An 18,623-nucleotide genomic window follows, 5' to 3' on the forward strand; every position below is an offset into this window, starting at 1 on the left:
CTCAATGGCGTCCGCCAGATAACCATAGACTACCACTATCATATGCCATCCGACCTCGAGATATGAGGCTGCGGTGCGGTCGTCATTTACGACGGCGCTTTCTTGCTCACGATGCGGCAAGGAAGGGTACGCTCGATAAGAATACCTGCTCTGATGTGACGCCCGCATCACAGCAGTCTCCTACACGAAGGCTCTCGTCACCCCTGCAACTTCGTACCACCACCTGGATCCTGTATCGGCGCCCTTATCAGACGCTACGAATGCCTCCGCGGGGCAACCACCACAAGAAACGGCCGTATCGACGCCAAAGGCACCACCGCCTCCGGAAGTTGAACATCCCTCAGACGACGCTATGAGGTTTAACGATAGCACCAATGACAACCTGTGGGATCGAACGACACAATTCAATCCCGAGTTTCGACATGGAAGGCCAGTTATGGAAACAGCGGTGACCCTCCGGATGACGCCTCGATTGCAGTTCATAAGAAGTCGAGGACAGGAATGTAACCCCTGCTTCCGTGAACGAGCAACCTCTACCACTGACAGCAAGTCAAAGGATTGCTGAACTGGAGGACACATCCATAACTTTGGTTTGCTGGGACCACATTACCGCGTGAAGCGACGACATCGAAATCGACCCTAACCCCCCAGTCGGTTGCGGCGCGTCCGGTGACGTCACCTCGGACGGTTGCATCCCCGGTGGCCAAGATCTAAACATACGTAGGCTGCAACCTAAGAGGCTGGATGGGACGATCTATGACCCCATTGTTCGCCCTACAATGTGATACCGAACTTCCGTTTACTACGCTGCCAATCATCAGGACTGCAATGGTCAATACCGAACACGTCATTTCGCCTCAGAAATCATCTGTTTATAATCTGGGCATTTGACGTTGACATTGCACTCCTGCAGGAAGTGTAACTGGCTGTCTGCCTCACGTTGCCAAATACGTACGTTACACCACTGCTGGTGATGCCCTTGACACAGACATGGCTGCATACATACATGAAGGAATCCCAAATCTCAAGTTACTCCCAACAGCATGGGGCATGGACTTCACCAATAAGGATACGCATATCATGAACATATATGCCCCATATGGTTCCACCAGCCGAGAGGAGAGAGACATATTCCACTCCGAAGACAATATCCTTTTGTTATTAGGGAGTTGCGCTAGTTACACATTTGGAGGTGGCTTCAGTTGAATCTTCCAACAACAACAAAAAAAAAAAAAGCAGGCGCTTCACTTAAACATCTTTCAAGAACTCCACGTGACCGTCCGAGACATCCGGCTCGGCGACAAATTAGAAGTTCGACGATTCCCTTGCCCCACATATCAAACAAGACATTCGGAGAGCCGAATTAGATTTTACGCCTCCTGAGAGCTAGTATCTGATGTCCGAGACTGTGTGCTGTAGCCGCACCACACTGCAGACACCTGCAAGATCCTTTAAACGCATCCAGTCTTGCGTAGTCGTACGCCGTGGAAAACGAACATCACACATCTCCAGGAAGCGGAATGACAACGAAGTTGTCTAGAGGACTAGATCACTAACCACTTACAGAGCGACTTTAGAGTGGTGGTTAGGGTGATTGAAGTCCTCCTTACGGTAAACCTTGAGGCAATACGGGCAGGACATGCGGAATGGTGTCATCACACAAATAAACATTATTATGCTATACTCTGAAACCGCCACCCAAGGGTACGATCCGACCGACCAGAGGGAGAAGCTGCAGATAAAGACCCAACATTGTCCACAGGGAGTCCTCATAAGAATGCGTCGACTCACTGGCCATAGCTACAGTGAATCATATCGTAACCGACGACTGACGACGACATCGACGACAACGGCGATGACAGCTTATATTCGCACTCGTCACGCCACAGGTAAAGACTTTCGCCCAACGATCTGATATAGTCACGACCTTCGTCTGTCACTACCATAACATCTATGGCGCTGGGATTGCCGGCGCAGCAGCAACTGGTCAGATCTTGTCTTGCATCACTTGCACCATCCCCTATGGAGAGAATACCCAATTGGATCACTAGGGATGAAATGGAGGTTGCCATCGACAAGAATGCCGATAGCAAATCTCCCAGTATGGACGGTCTGCCTCCTGCGCGCTTATTGCCCAGAGGTAGACCAGCATGCTTCAAGAACTTTTCACGCTGTGACATGTCCCTCCCAGGTTTGTCACAGGCATCCTCATTGCAATACGTAAGCCACACAGAGCTGCAGCGATGACGGACTACCGTCCACTTACCCTCCTTACTGAGGACTACAAAATCTTTTCCCGCATTTTGGCGGCGTGCATTTGACTCCTTCTTTCCAGCATCCATTCACCAGAACAGACATCCCCAGGTGAACAGGTGAATATGTGGACAGCAAGCAGCGAATGTCGCGATGTGGTGGCACTGGCTGCAACATGCCAGCTCTAGGCAGCTATGGTTGCAATCGACTTCGATAGCTTATATGGCGAGGTATATCACAGTCTTCTATTCTCGTTGATGGCTCGGAGAGGTTTGCCACCCCATTCCTCAATATCATTCACGGCATTTATGACAGCGCTAACTCCCATATACAAGTCAACGGTCGCATAACGAGTCTAATTCCGATACAGTAATCTAACCGACAAGGATGGCCATCGTCGGCCCTGCTACCTGCCTTCGCACTGGAGCCTCTAATTGGGACCTCAAATCAACGCTCACAGGATGCATCTTGCGATATCGAGCATACGCCGAAGATCTGCTCTTTTTGGTTCGCTCTGAAGCGGAAACATGACAGACTGCTGAAGCAGTGATGACATATCGCGCAACGGCAGGCAGCTCGACAACGTGAGTAAATCTGCATCCCAGCCAATAGGACGCGGCCTCCCTAACGCCACACCAGAGCCATTTGCATCGGTGCAGACCATCAAGTATCAGGACATTGATTGTCTTCACCCCCAATACATCCTGCATGATGGCCACTAATTTTCGGCGTGCTCTGCAAAGTGTTCACGCACAGATCTACAAAAAACTACTCCGTCGTTCCGACCTTCTTCACTGGGTACTTTATCTTAGTCGCCAAGATGATTGCATGTTACCCGAGTCCTACCTTTGTCACACACAACTGGACTTAGTTTGTAAGCAACATTCGGCTATTATCTGACGGAAATAACAATCTTTAAGGCCTGTTGTGTAACACTTACCTACCTCCCACTTCAGGGAGGACTTGGTTTAGTCAAAGTACAGCACAGAGCAGATGCTCTGTATATGCAAACAATGGGGATGGACTTGACTGAGATCTTCCATTACACGCAGAATGGTGAACGTGCTCATGCCTGCGCCCATCCTTCCGCCTGTGTCGGTTGGTTAAATTCGTATCTCACTCTCACATATTACGACCTTTATTGTGGTTACTTGCGTCCCAAACTCCTGACTACGCGTCCTCCTACGGCCAGAGACATCACGCAACATTTTCGAATAGAAGTACCCTGCGATCCTTTTGGGCAAACGTATGGCGCCACATCCACCAAGTTTAGCTCCCCACATACGTTAGAGCAACGTGGTACCTGATTACCAATGGCAAGACTGCGACACGATAGAAGTTACATGCAATTGGATTAGCTGACTCCCCATTGTGTACTGGCTGCCAACACCTTGACGAGGGCATCAGCCGTCTCAAATGCCCATCACTCCTTACGTCTGGGAGCCAAGCCACAAGGTGGTAACCTGCTTCCTCCGACCATGACTGAACCTGTGGATGTATACTTTCCAAGTGCCAAAAATAACGCAGTACTCTGGATAAAAGGTTGGACGCTCAGCTACATCTTCGGCGACGGCGATAAATAAGGCCTCGGCTTTTTGTGCAAGTTACAGAAATCCCACGCCAACCCAATTACTGGACCCTGTTTGAGAACTACTTGCATGATGCATTGTTGTCCCCACCCCCTGCCTCTCACCCATTTGGGGCGTCATTGGGTTATCCCTACTCCCCCTCCTACATGACTTCTCCTCCCACTCTTTTCACTGCATATGCACCTTCCGTCTCGCCTTCTGAGGACGTCACAAAGGCGAGCGCATCTTCCGCTGCACAAGGCAGCCCACATAACGCAATACCATGGCACTGTACCCTCTCATTGCATGCCACCTGAATTGGGATAACATTAATAGAATGAAGCTTTCCTTACCCCAAGGTAACTAACCCACGCATTCCCCTCCCGTGCATCCGACAGCGGTGATGCGGTGAAATCCGGCATCACCGTGGTCAGGTTTCAATTACGAACCCTGCCCTCCTGTCCCCGAACTCCGCCGATGGGCGGGTGTGTAACCTAGATTCTTTCTCCTCTACCCTTCCTTCTTCCTACTTTAAATACGTTTCTCTATTGTTCCTTTATGGTTTTTGCCAATCAGAGTACTTGTAAATAAAAAATTGAGTAGATATAAAATCAAATAAAAATGGTCGGAACATCTGCTTACTAAACAGGAGACCTCCGTTCGAATACTGGTCCGGCACAAATTTTCAACTTTCCCCATTTATTTAAATCAACGCTTACTTGCAGCCAATGTCTAATTTCCTTGTGTCTTAAGAAATTATTTCATTGGAGAATCCAATATCTGCTAACGATTTGTCAGAGACCCTCTTCCAAGAATGAATCACTTTCCTCATTGTAATCTTCAGTTTCTTCTTAATCATCATCACTATCGTCATCATATTCCTCACTGCCATCACATACCTCGTTGTCATTCACATATTCCTAATTTCATCATCATATTGCTCATCATTATCAACCTCTTTTCCTTCTCCTCCATTAACGCTACCTTCTGCTTTAATAAATACATTGTTTATTTGGCTTTACGTCTTTGTCTTCTTCATCTTCCTCTGTTACTTCTTCTTCCTCTTCTTTTTCTTTAGGTACTGTCTGGGTTTTCTTGCCAAAGCAATTCTAACCACTCCTTGCCAGATTTCCCATCTTTGAATGGAATATCCAACTTCAACTCAGCAACTACTTTGTAAATACCCTCTATTAGTTGACTTCTACCAATAACGAATCTATTCTTTGGACTCTTCAAGATCCTGCTTAACTAATCGAACTTCAACTTGTTCATGAAGTACACAGGGTAGGTCCACCTGTGTTTGAACCGGATATTCTCGATTCTTTTGAAATATCAGAGTCATTCTGAGAAATGTGCAAGTTTACTAGCATTATTTACCGGCATGCCATACTTTACAGCTTCCAAAGCTTGGAGCAGAGGATAGTCTTTCATTTGAGAATATGCTTTTCCTGTTCTTTCCCCATGTCAAGTTACAGTTGGAAACATGAAACAAAATAATATTCTAGGCGAGCAAGGAGGTGATATTTGACATTTCATAAATAAATATGCATTCAGAATACGAACAGTATGTGTAAAAACTTGCCACTGGACCTTAAATATTATTCTAACACCTGAAGCTGACGACGTGCATGTGCAGAGTGTAATAGCAAGCACTAATGTGTGAAATGCATAGTAATAATGTAGATGTTACGAGCTTCGTCAGATTCGGTCTGCTACATCACCTCATTTAGCCCTAAACATGAAGTTTAAACGCCTGTTTAGCACTTTATTTTAGCTGTATGTAACAACTTAGGCACGGAGATAGATCTGGGGCACTGCGTTTGAGAGCTAACAGTCACATTTTAGGCACCAGTTTTGAAGGATGTGATGAGTGTGTCTCCAAGCGAGGAAGCTGACATTGTGAAACTTGACGTAAACACTTAATTTATTGTGTTTCTGTGTATTTCTGCACACATTTTAGATAAGGAAAGAACCATGTGACACTTGAGAAATGTCGTAGAACGAATCAGACACGGAACATTTTTAATTCGAGTGTTCGTTGTGTCTTACACCAATCGTGGTGCAAAAACCGAACTACGAACTTTAACAAGTGTGCCATCTGTTGGTGCTAACAAAGAACAGGGCCGTTTTATTTCGCGTTCTGAAGATTCGTGGTGTAGTAGCAGAAGTAAAACGCATGTTCGGCAACTGTGTATTTTCAATTCGTTACATATAATGAACGGTCACCAAATTTGTTTGAAGACGCTACTGCAGGGTACGTAGCGTGACTCCAATGCAGGTATACAATATAAGCACCAACATATAGGCAAGGGATTAATGTGCGCATTTGCTTATTTCCGACGTGTGTGCGTTAAATGTGGAAAAGTGGACTATGGCGACGTTACTATCAAATGCGTCTAAACAGGACCAACGTGCTGTTATTCTTTCTTGGCTGCTGAATGTCAAACACCGTTAGACATCAATCGGAGAATAAAGAAATATGCAAGGGGCAGCATATCTGGCTAAAACTACCGTTGTGGAATGGTGCGCCAAATACCTTCTTCAAATCGCAGAAGTTACATCGATTCAAGTGGGATACTCTCGAGTACCCGCCCTATAGTTCTGATTGAGCGATTATCACGCCTTCTTTCCCTTAAAAAGACTCTGAAGGGTCGATGATCCCTATAGGACGAGGGTGTGTAGTAGGCAGTTGTGGACATCTTCACACATCAGGGCACGGCATTTCACCAAACGGGTGTCTCCAAGCTGGTGCGTCAGTGGAACGTTTGGGGCTCAGTGCTCAAGGCGATGCTGCCTGCTTGGCATACCTATTCTGGGCTGTACTGCCTTCCACCGGAAACTTCTTGATCGCTACTTATACATTCCGTAACTGATAATTTTTTAACGATTTCTGGAGAGTATGTTTTAGACTCGTTCTTATAATTAATAGCAAATGCTGTATAGTCTCTATCGCAATTTGCAGATGTGGCATTACAGAAATTGACATAAACCATTTTTAGTGAAGTATGAAAACAGAGGTGGTAACATTAATTTTTAATGTGACGCTGTTTTATGCGATTCAGGTGGAGTGTAACTTTTTTAAGTGTATGTGTGTGTGTGTGTGTGTGCGTGTGTGTGTGTGTGTGTGTGTGTGTGTGTGTGTGAGATTGCTGACGTATATGTAAATACTATAATTTACAACCTCTATGTAATTTTTTAAATTACATACTTTTGAACATGGCGCAAAAAAATTCAGTTCGTTTAATTGCTTTTGAGTGAATCTTCAATGCCTCTCGGGGGCTACACTGTGACTCGTTGTTTTATTTCAATGACTTCTACGCTATAATTGTGTGTTTCATTTTAATACCAGGGAGAGAGGAGGTAGAAGGGAAAGGGAGGTGGAGGGGGCATGACTTGTCACGTGACGATGACGATGATGATGACATTATTGATAAGCAGTGAAGTCATTGTACATGCATGTAGGAACATGGCCCTAGCACTTGCACTTGACGTTAGGGAAATAGCAAGTTTCAGTGCCACTTTTCAATGCAAAGTGGCCCAAAGTCCCCACAGATGGTTCAAATGGCCCTAAGGGCTATGGGACTTAACATCTGAGATCATCAGTCCCCTAAAACTAACCTAAGGAAAGGGGGCCGGGGTGGCTGAGTGGTTCTAGGCGTTACAGTCTGGAACAGCGAGACGGCTGCGGTCGCAGGTTCGAATCTTGCCTCGGGCATGGATGTGTATGATGTCCTTAGGTTAGTTACGTTTAAGTAGTTCTAAGTTCTAGGGGACTGATGACCTTATAGTTTAAGTCCCATAGTGCCCAGAGCAATTTTTGAACCTAAGTACATCACACAAAACCATACCCGAGGCAGGATTCGAATGTGCGATCGTAGCAGCAGCGCGGTTCCAGATAGAATCCCCAGAGATATACTATTGTTATGTTGTCCCATATGCGTATACTCTTTTCTGGTTGACTCGACAATTAGACGTGGAAAGAAACTGTTGTGATGGATTTTGTCTACAGATAGAGTGAACAGATTTGAAACGGTCGATGTTTTTGATGTCGAAATTTTACTGAGTTCTACCACACAATAAAGAAAAAGCAAACAATGAGGTCTCCCTCTTATAAACGGGCACTTTCGTTTAAACAACGAAAAAAAACTGAGTGCAATGTGACGGCGTCAGGAGAACAAACGAGGGAAACGTTCCAGAGGCTACCTCGATGTGGAAGACTTAGAGCAGAAAAGTAATAAAGAAGGCTCTTTCGTTCTGAGGAGGAAATAATATGACATAAAGTTAGCCGCCGACTTTTTAAGGTTTCCAGCGCTTGAGATGCCTCTCCAGTTTCTCCAGAAAATGTGCTTTCAAGTTCTATATTTGCAGAGAGAAATAATGTTCGCTTCATAAGCTATAAAGCACAGAGTGAAATCTAATTGAGTCCCTACAAAGCTTTTATGAGATAGTGTTGAATTTCAGTGGTACACATTCTTCACCATTAACCCTTTTGTTATTACGTGGTAGTAAAGACACACACACACACACACACACACACACAAACACACACACACACAGGAGAGACACATTATATTTCCACTAAATTTCAGAGTTGTTCAACCAGTCCTCAGTTTCTTTTCATATTCTGTTCTTCCCTCCTAGCCTCCCTCTTTCTCTCTCTCTCCATCAATATCTACCTATCTATCTGTCTCTCTTTGTTCTCATCCTTCTCCCCTCGCACCTAGGTCAGCCCCTCTGACTCTTTCACTGCCATGCGCATCAGGATATGTCGAAGCAATATTCAAATTCTGTGAAGGCGACTGATAATAATCTTACAGACAGTGCTTTTGTTTCGTAGCAGAAGTTTTGTCGGGCATGTGTCCAAACAGGCATGTGTACTGATAACGCACGGCAATCACTGAAAACTCTGTGCTTTAACTTTATTTTGTTTACGTGTATTATACGACTGTACATAACCGAGTTCGAATAGTTCTATAGACGAAATAAATCAGCTTACAACAGATACCAATTTTGCATGTATTATGGTAGAAAGAAATGAAGATGTGTTAATGGAACAATAGAATATGACAGCGTGTTCATGAGAATCAAGACGACTGCTTCCATTAAATAGTTATGCTCAATTTTTGATTCATATGTTTATTTTCTTATTTGTCAACTCGATGCAACTTTCTAAATAGCTAGTATGTGTTATTAAAGTACCACGTTGTGTTCACGGTACTTCGTTCATTAACAGCTTCTAAAATAATCTTTCAAATTTAGTTAGGTAGAATAACTTACAACTGACAGAGGGCTACTCTGTCAGCTTTACGTATCTTCGTATTTCTCTTACAACTTAGGTGTTTACTCCTATTCACTCGCCAAATTAACTGTTACTGAATATCTGGTGGGGGGAGGGGGGCACGTACAAATTTCTATTTCATCTTCCGAATTCAATTTTTCTGTACTCACTGTACAGTTATATTAATATTTCATGTGTAAGTGTTTCCATGAGGGAAATACGAGCCCATATGGTGTGTTACCGGCAGTCGTTCTTCCAGCTCAATATCAGCGATTAAAACATAAACGGAATGGCTGATAATGTTACCGGGAATATCACCTGAGACACACCTTGTAGAATATAGACGAATTTGTACATTCAGATATAGATGTACTCGTAGAACCGTCTTCGAAGTCAACAGAATATTTTTCACTATCCTCAAAAGAGCTTTTCATCCCACCTGTCTTAAGTAGAGAGGTTAATCATTGAACTTTCTCATGTCGCAATCCGGCAGCCAATGATACATTTTCAAAAACAGTTTTTGTTTGATAAATCAGTTGCTGACATGATTTCTATTGATTTCACGGCGGGTAATTCTTGAAAGACAATTTTGCGCAAAGACACGCTTTTTTAAATTATGTATTACTTTTGCGGAGAGATATTCGCCACCAACTTATTGGTAAATATATCTTCCACAAACTCTACCACGGTTTACAACAAGGTCTACGAAGTCTGTCAAAGAAACAATTGAATTATAAGTTTCTTAATTCTGCTATATAGCTAGAGAAGGCCGATATGCACGCGTCAACTCACGCAGGCTGGATTTAGGTCTGAAACAGGATACGTAATGAATGCTATAAAGAAAAGTACGTAGCTGCTGGAATACTTAGCTTTAATCCATCATTTTTATACAGCGTTCTTGATAATGCAAGTGAGACTCTCTCTAGAAATGGTTAATGGCGCCTTGCTAGGTCGTAGCCATGGACTTAGCTGAAGGCTATTCTAACTATCTCTCGGCAAATGAGAGATAGGCTTCGTCAGTGTAGTCGCTAGCAAAGTCGTCGTACAACTGGGGCGAGTGCTCGTACGTCTCTCAAGACCTGCCGTATGGTGGCGCTCGGTCTGCAATTACTGACAGTGGCGACACGCGGGTCCGACATGTACTAATGGACCGCGGCCGATTTAAAGCTACCACCTAACAAGTGTGGTGTCTGGCGGTGACACCACAAATTCAAAATGCGGTTTACTGTAACTATCCAAGTTTACCCTTTTGTTCACTAGGCGTTTCGGATGATTATACCTTCGTAATCAGTCACATTGTGTTTGTTAATTAAATATCGACGATTCTAATCTACGATGTCTGGGTAAGCCGCGGTACTATTTGGCAACTTTCGGTAGTCACAGGCTGCCATCAAGTGGTATGCATATCACAGACACTTCCTACAAGATCACATACGTAACTCTGATTACAGCGAACGAGGCCCTTGAACTCTGTAATTTGTAGACAGCGTATCTCGCACTGCGAGGAGGAAGAACATGAAACGGCTAAAAAACCAATAAATTCCTTATAATTAAAAGTCAGAAACGCTTGCGAGTAAGCTTGCTGTTCTTACAGCCGAAGCATTATTATGTTGAAAAGTACACTGGAATGCAGCGCCCTCATGGATGTTAATGAGAACAGTCGATTTGTTAGCGAAAGAATCTTTGTTAACGTAAATCATTTTTATAAGTCGGGGAAATTTTGATGTCACTGCAGTTTAATTCATTCATACTCACGAAATAACTGATTTATAGGGGAAAGTTACGTGTTCGTGATTAATTTTGGTAAAAATGGGTTAGGTAATACGAAGTACTACAATAAGTTACGGATTAATGCAAACTGGATTGGTACCAGAACCTGCACGCACATTCAAGCTTATTTGGAATCAGATTATTATTTTTCTAAAAGTATTTAATGAATCCTGCGTGCGGACCTACCATACATTTTTCATTAAATATGCTGTCGCAGCACATCGACGGATTCCGGCCGATCAAGATTGGTTCAAATGGCTCTGAGCACTATGGGACTCAACTGCTGTGGTCATCAGTCCCCTAGAACTTAGAACTACTTAAACCTAACTAACCTAAGGACATCACATACACCCATGCCCGAGACTGGATTCGAACCTGCGACCGTAGCAACAGCGCGGCTCCGGACTGGAGCGCCTAGAACCGCACGGCCACCGCGGCCGGCGCCGATCAAGAGTGACAGAGTAATCAACTGCTGTAAGATTTCAGATTTCGCCGAGAGTTTGCAGCTTCATCGACGAGCTGTCAACAAGTAACAGCCTTACTCAGACGATAAAAGATATGTTTTCACCGTTTAATATACTAACCACAAGACAAAAAATAAGTTACTACGCTTGCTCTTTTCAAAATGCTTACGTCTCTGAATATAACTGCACTTTTCCATAAAAAGATCTCCAAGTAAGAGCCAGGAGCCTAAAGCACATCACTTTAACTGCAGTTGATGTTACTTGAGATAGTATACCGGTTAAGGTAAATTGCAACTTCAGTTGACAATCATGACGGTCGAAGTCAAGAACTAAAATGTTTGCATTTCAAGTTTAGCACTTTTTTATCATTCAACCTAGTTCTTTTTCAGTTCGAGTTCATTTCAGTCCGTCCCGTGATTATCCGGTACGTAGATTCCATCGTTGGAATGCCATTCTAGAAGGTCTGCAAGTCACCCACCCTCTGATCTAATAAAAGAATTTTGTACACCCACATTTATCGAAAAGATGTGGAAGTCTTGTGGTGTTTAATGGAAAGAGCTTTTCGGCAGTTGGTGCATTCAATTTCTTTTCCCCGTTATTTGCTCCCACGAAACATGAATTTCAATTTACAAACTGGAAATGTCCCGATCTGTGATTTTTCAGAAATCGGAATCACTTTCCACCAGTTAAACTAAAGCACAGAAAACGTCCAAACGATATTCATTACAAGTTAAACAGGAACACCATTTTTTCACTAATGTTTGTTGGCACGTGTGCAGTCTATATTTAATTCCTAAGGTCTTTTCACACCTTTCCTATTCAAATGACTTTTCTAGAATTCGCTACTTACTTTTTAATACTGTGAGAATAATCAGTGAGAAGAATCCCTTCCGTATGACAGGAAAGAATTGTCAAAATTCATTGCTGGCCGTTAAATTGCATCCCAGGAAAAGATAGCAAATAATGAAATTTTATTTAATGAGTGTTTACAGTATATCAGGAAGAATAATGACTCTATTTGAGCCGTCGTAGCTCGTTTCGAGTCGACCCTTCGCTGCTTTCGTATCTTTGATTCGCAGGGGCGTCATATGGCTAGATGGTGCTCGGGGGTCGGGAGCAGAGATAAGCAAGGAGGAGTTGGCGTAGCGCAACGAAGCTAGTGCGCCGACTTGGGGAAGACTGTTTACGAGGCAGTGTGCGCTATTGGGCCTACTTCACGCCGGTGGTAGCCCCGCGAGCTGTGGTGGCTGGCAGCATTTTGCAGTGCTCACTGTCCTGGTGGCCGTGCTGTATTTTGCTTACACGTTGACCGATGGGTAGAGCTGATTTGTGGCGCCATCCATTTGCCATGAAAGCCATATCTGCGGAGCATGAAGCCGATATTCTGGGAGCGATGGTATTACTGTTCCCATCCATGGATCGAAGCAATGTAATGGTATCCTTCAGCATTTGTATTGCCTGTGAGACTGAGAGCTGGCTTGAGATTGTATTTCAAATGACTTCCTTCGCCTGCTTTAGCCCCGGCTATGTGTAAGGTGATACTGTTTATCTTACGCGTGAGCGATTTGTTTTAAATTCATAAATTTGTTTGTGCTGAAAATTGATGGGAATCTTGGTGTGTTCTAATATTGCCCACGTGGACTGCTGAGTTTAAACTACGATTACGTCACTGGGTGGTTGTTTCGCTATGTGTGTATGATCTGTTATTTACTCGCGAGCTCACTGCTGCAATTGTGGTAAACTGTAAGCTATTGAAGCTTAATTTGCCTTGTTTTAAGTTTTGGAAGTTGACGTGTATCAGGTGAAGTAAATTTGTAACCTAGCTAACATTTTGTGGGAAATTATATTTTTAAGATTTCTGTAAATTTCTTGAGCTGTCTAGTTACTAAGTAATTATGTTTTGTCGTGTTTGTAAACTTTTCATGTTATTGGGGTTTCAAGACAGTAAGGTCCAGGTATTTCGGGCGATTGCTTAAATTTGTGTCAGTCCCAAACGTGGAGACCTAGTGCAAGGTTTTGCACTATCTGCGCAGTTAACGTTAGTTTTCGCTCTAGTATCTCGACTGATATAAGTAATTGTATCCTAGATCTGCTTCCCATCCTAGTTGTTAATACACTTGTCTGCGTAGGGGTAACTAGCTGGGCCTCTTTTTTGATTCCAGACTATCGCGACTGCCACACGTAATAGTCCCGAAAGCCAGAACACAGAAGGCGGTGAATGCCGTATAATGCATTTACCACGGGGAGCAGACAGGGCGCGCTTGCTACAACTTTATAAGTGTTTTGCGAGAGACTATGGATGCACTATCAACGAAGCCTTTTTATCTAAAGATTATTGACGCTGTCCACCATGAGGGGATTAGCCTAGCCACAGGTGCTTGCAAGACCAGCTGCACATACAGTCCGTGCTGAGACTGGGGAACCAGCACTCGCCATCCGGCGTCAGCTCGTGATGTTACGTCAGGCACGTAAATTCCTCGCAGCTTCGACTTCCCCTTCATGCCATACTGTTGCTCGTCCGCTACTGGAACTCCCTTTTTCCAATCGTCCACAAGCAACAAGGTCGTTTGGGATCTGCGTGCAGCGTGTGCTGGACTCACTTGGTGTGGAGTGTAGAACTTGCACTACAGCAAATCCAGGAGTTCAACCGTCTAACATCATCGTTAGTGCAGCGGCCTAGCGCAATTTTAGATTTGGTGCGACATATTCAGCTTTTTAATTTTTTTTTATTTATTTAGCACAACTATGTAGCTGTCATTACGGATGGGTCCAAGCAAGGAGACTCCGTTGGTTGCCCTTTGTCTTCCCGGATCGTGTCCTCAAGGTCCGACTGCTTTAAGACTTTGACGTTGAGTTACATCTAATCTTACGAGCACTGGATAAGATGAGATGAGTCAAGTGTTGAATTCCTTGTCTGTTCCGATTTTCGGAGTGCCTTTCACTCTATAGAACGTTTGAATCCAGCAGATAAAGTGGTCCAGAATATCCAGGACGCTCCCCTCCTTCTACAATGTTTGACGAAAGAGATGTCTTTCACCTGGATTCCGGGATATACGGGTATTGCGGGAAACGAAAGGATGCATGTAGCAGCAAAGAAGGCGTGTCGTGATCCTCAGTTATTTCAGTGCGCCAGCCCCCTGAGTGCTATAGCCTTGCGCCAGTGGGAATATGAATGGCTAGAAGTGACTGACAACAAGCTCCGTCTCGTAAAGCCAACAGCGCGGCCGTGGCGTACCTTCTTTCAGCCGCGTCGACGAGACGAGGTCTCATTACTCGTCTTCGCGTAGGCCACGGCCCTATGGCGCATGGCTTCTTCCTCCGGCCGGACGACCCTCCACTACATACAGATCATTCTGCGCCACAATTTACTAGACTGTGTTTTATTTTTCGGACCAGACAACAGTGGTAGATTTGCTTGCGGATCTGTCCTCTAATTTGCCAGCCGGAGTGGCCGAGTGGTTCTAGGCGCTACAGTCTAGAACCGCGCGACCGCTACGGTGTGATGTCCTTAGGTTCGTTAGGTTTAAGTAGTTCTGAGTTCTAGGGCCGATGACCTCAGCAGTTAAGTCCCATAGTGCTCAGAGCCATTTGCCCTCTAATTTAAGTGACACTGAAACGAATGTGGTTACAATTTTGAGAATTTAGGATTTGCCCAACTTGTTTCCATAAATTTTAAGTTCAAATGGCTCTGAGCACTATGGGACTTAACATCTGAGGTCATCAGTCCCCTAGTACTTAGAACTACTTAATTCTAACTAACCTAAGGACACCACACACATCCATGCCCGAGGCAGGATTCGAACCTGCGACCGCAGCAGTCGAGCGGTTTCGGACGGAAGCGCCTAGAACTGCTCAGCCACCGAGGCCAGCTACATTTTAGGGACATGCTCTTAATGAGTTAACAGGCTGGCTAGGTCACCAGTCATATTTCTCTGTGCCTTCCTTTTAGGTCTTCTGTGGCTTTACTTCTGTTTTAATCCTTTGTATAGCACTTTTCACCGTTTGTCCACTGTCTTAAGGCATGTGAGATGAACGAGTGTGGGATTGAATAACAAACAAACAAACAAACACCGTCCGAACAGACCTCGAAGGCCCAACGGTACTGACCGGCCGCCGTGTCACCCTCAGCCCTTAGGCGTCACCGGATGCGGATACTGAGAGCCATGTGGTCAGCACACCGCTCTCCCGGCCATCGTCAGTTTTCGTGACCGGTCCCGCAACTTATCAGACAAGTAGCTCCTCTATCGGACTCACAATGGCTGAGTGTACTCCGCTTGCCAACAGCACTCGGCACACCTGGACGGTGACCCATCCAGCCAAACCCGACATCGCTTAACGTCGGTCATCTGACGGGAACCGATGTTACCATTGCGGCAAGGCCATTGACTGTGAGATTGAATGTTTGTCATTTCATATCCTTCCTTTTCACTGCGTCACAATAATTTTACTCATTTTCTTCACGTTCGTTTCTTTTAATATATGAAGGGCGCTGATGACCTACGAGTTAAGCGCCGATAAGGTCCAAACACACAAACACACACACACACACACGTACACAAACACACATACACACTGCCAACTCTAACAGCAACTTGGGCTCCAAAACGTTAGGGCCTCCAACTTTGGTGTCACAGGTTTGTCGTTCCATGCTACTTCATCATTGGTCCTAGTGACCAGCTGGTGCAGGTGTGCAATTATCGCGTCAGCCAATTACCAGATATTTTCAACGGGTCAGTGGCCTGGAGAATGTATTCGCTACTGCAACAGTCGAACATCGCCTGTATCGAAGTTAGGTGCACAACACGGGCAACGTGAGTTATCTACTTGAAGGTACCTGCCATATTTGTAACGACTGCCATCCAAATTACCGGCTATGCGAATCGGAGGTAATTCCGTTGGATGCCAGAGGGCACCCCTTACCATCTTGCCATGTGCTGGCACCATACGATTATGACGAATGTAGTCGCGCAACGTTCGTTGTCGTCGGAGGGTAAACAGATTGATATATCCGTCGTGATTGTATATACAGGTCTGAGATAGAAGCACGCCGACAGCGATTCGCGCAACAACACAACAGTGGCACAATGTCGTCTTGTCATGTTAAATGACCCCTTACCATCTTGCCATGTGCTGGCACCATACGATTATGACGAATGTAGTCGCGCAACGTTCGTTGTCGTCGGAGGGTAAACAGATTGATATATCCGTCGTGACTGTATATACAGGTCTGAGATAGAAGCACGCCGACAGCGATTCGCGCAACAACACAACAGTGGCACAATGTCGTCTTGTCATTTAACATGACATTGTGCCACTGTTGTGTTGTTGCGCGAATCGCTGTCGGCGTGCTTCTATCTGGTGCCGCGTCAAGGTTTTACTGACGTTTCGCCAGCACGAGTGGCTGGCATTGTCAAAGCTTCACCCTCCATTGTCGGTTCACCACTGGCTTTGACAATGCCAGCCACTCGTGCTGGCGAAACGTCAGTAAAATCATTAGATGAACGTTGGCCGAAGAACCCGAGACAGAAGCCAATGGGCCGTTATGCAGATGCTCAGCTAGCACAATGGAAGATTCTGCAAGGGAGGCATTCTGAATCATGGTGTTGTTTACTGTTTAAGTTCCGAGAGAGTGCGTTTCCAGGAGAGTCATCAATCATATTGCTTCCTCGTATGTACATCCAGATTAAATTAGATTCGAGCCGTACAGAGACTTACCAGCAATCGTTCTTCCTGGAAACCATTCGTGACTTGAGCAGGAAAATACTGAAGTGACACTGGTACACGAAATGCCCTCCACTACACACTGTGAGGTGGATTTCGGAGAATAGGTGTAGGTGGAAATGTGGATTGTTCGGACGAGATCACGTGAGAAGATAGCCCGCATCTCGTGGTCGTGCGGTAGCGTTCTCGCTTCCCACGCCCGGGTTCCCGGGTTCGATTCCCGGCGGGGTTAGGGATTTTCTCTGCCTCGTGATGGCTGAGTGTTGTGTGCTGTCCTTAGGTTAGTTAGGTTTAAGTAGTTCTAAGTTCTAGGGGACTTATGACCACAGCAGTTGAGTCCCATAGTGCTCAGAGCCATTTTTTTGAGAAGATACCAAGCTGACTTTCGCCCGAGCGGTGCTTTCTAAATCCGAGCTGATTTGTGATCAGAAACTGTTCTTCTCCAAGAAGATTTATTATTTTGAAAACTTAGAATACACTTAAGACTTATGCAACAATCTGATGTCAAGGAAATTGGTCTGTACTTTTTCTGGTCCTTTCGTTTACTTTTTTTACGAAGGAATCACTTGCGTTTTTTTTTTTCCAGTTTGTTGAGACGTTAAGCTGTCCAAGGGATTTCCAATAAATCCAAGCTAAGTAATGGGTCAGAACTGTACAAATCGTATTAGGATTCCGGATTTGGTGACATATTAATTTTCAACTGTCTCAGGTGCTTCTGAACAGTGCAGATGGCTGTTTCTACTATTTCTTCATCTTCCATACGCAAGTCCGTGTCAGGGTGAAATGATGGCATATGCGTAAGACCTCCAGAGTGCGAATGATTTTTTTAATAGCGAAATTTAAAACTTCGCCTTTCCTTTTGCTTTCTTCATTTCCACAACTTGAAACTTCTTAGTGTTTACTTAAACTGCTGAGTGCATCTGCTGCTACTGTGTCAAACTTCTTGTCTTTACCGCCAGGTGAAAGTTCTGGTGACTACTGAGTGAAACTGAACCTACTGTCTCGTTACTTATTTTTATCATTTCGACACTGACCTACGGAATTTTCCCTCACAAAGAGAACACAAACTTAACCTATGCATTTATTACCCACAATATACAATACGAACGCAATCTGACTGCTATATAATGAGAACACGGCTTCAAATAATTAACACAAAAGAAAGGACCTAAATTGGAAGACATCCTAACAATAACTCATACCTTTCGTAAGTTACTTACCTCACAGAAAGTCTTCATAACACGAACTACAGCAATTACAGGTCCGCCGCTCGTGGTCTCGCGGTAGCGTTCTCGCTTCCCGAGCACGGGGTCCCGGGTTCGATTCCCGGCGGGGTCAGGGATTTTCACCTGCCTCGAGATGACTGGGTGTTTGTGTTGTCCTCATCATTTCATCATCATCCAGGAAAGTGGCGAAATTGGACTGAGCAAAGGTTGGGCAATTGTACGGGCGCTGATAACCACGCAGTTGAGCGCCCCACAAACCAAACATCATCATCATCACACAGCAATTACAGCAAGCAGGAACAACAACCAGGTAAATAAAAAGATACTACTATAGGCTTTAACT

This window comes from Schistocerca cancellata, chromosome 2 (assembly GCF_023864275.1).
Source record: "Schistocerca cancellata isolate TAMUIC-IGC-003103 chromosome 2, iqSchCanc2.1, whole genome shotgun sequence".
Classification (NCBI taxonomy): domain Eukaryota; kingdom Metazoa; phylum Arthropoda; class Insecta; order Orthoptera; family Acrididae; genus Schistocerca; species Schistocerca cancellata.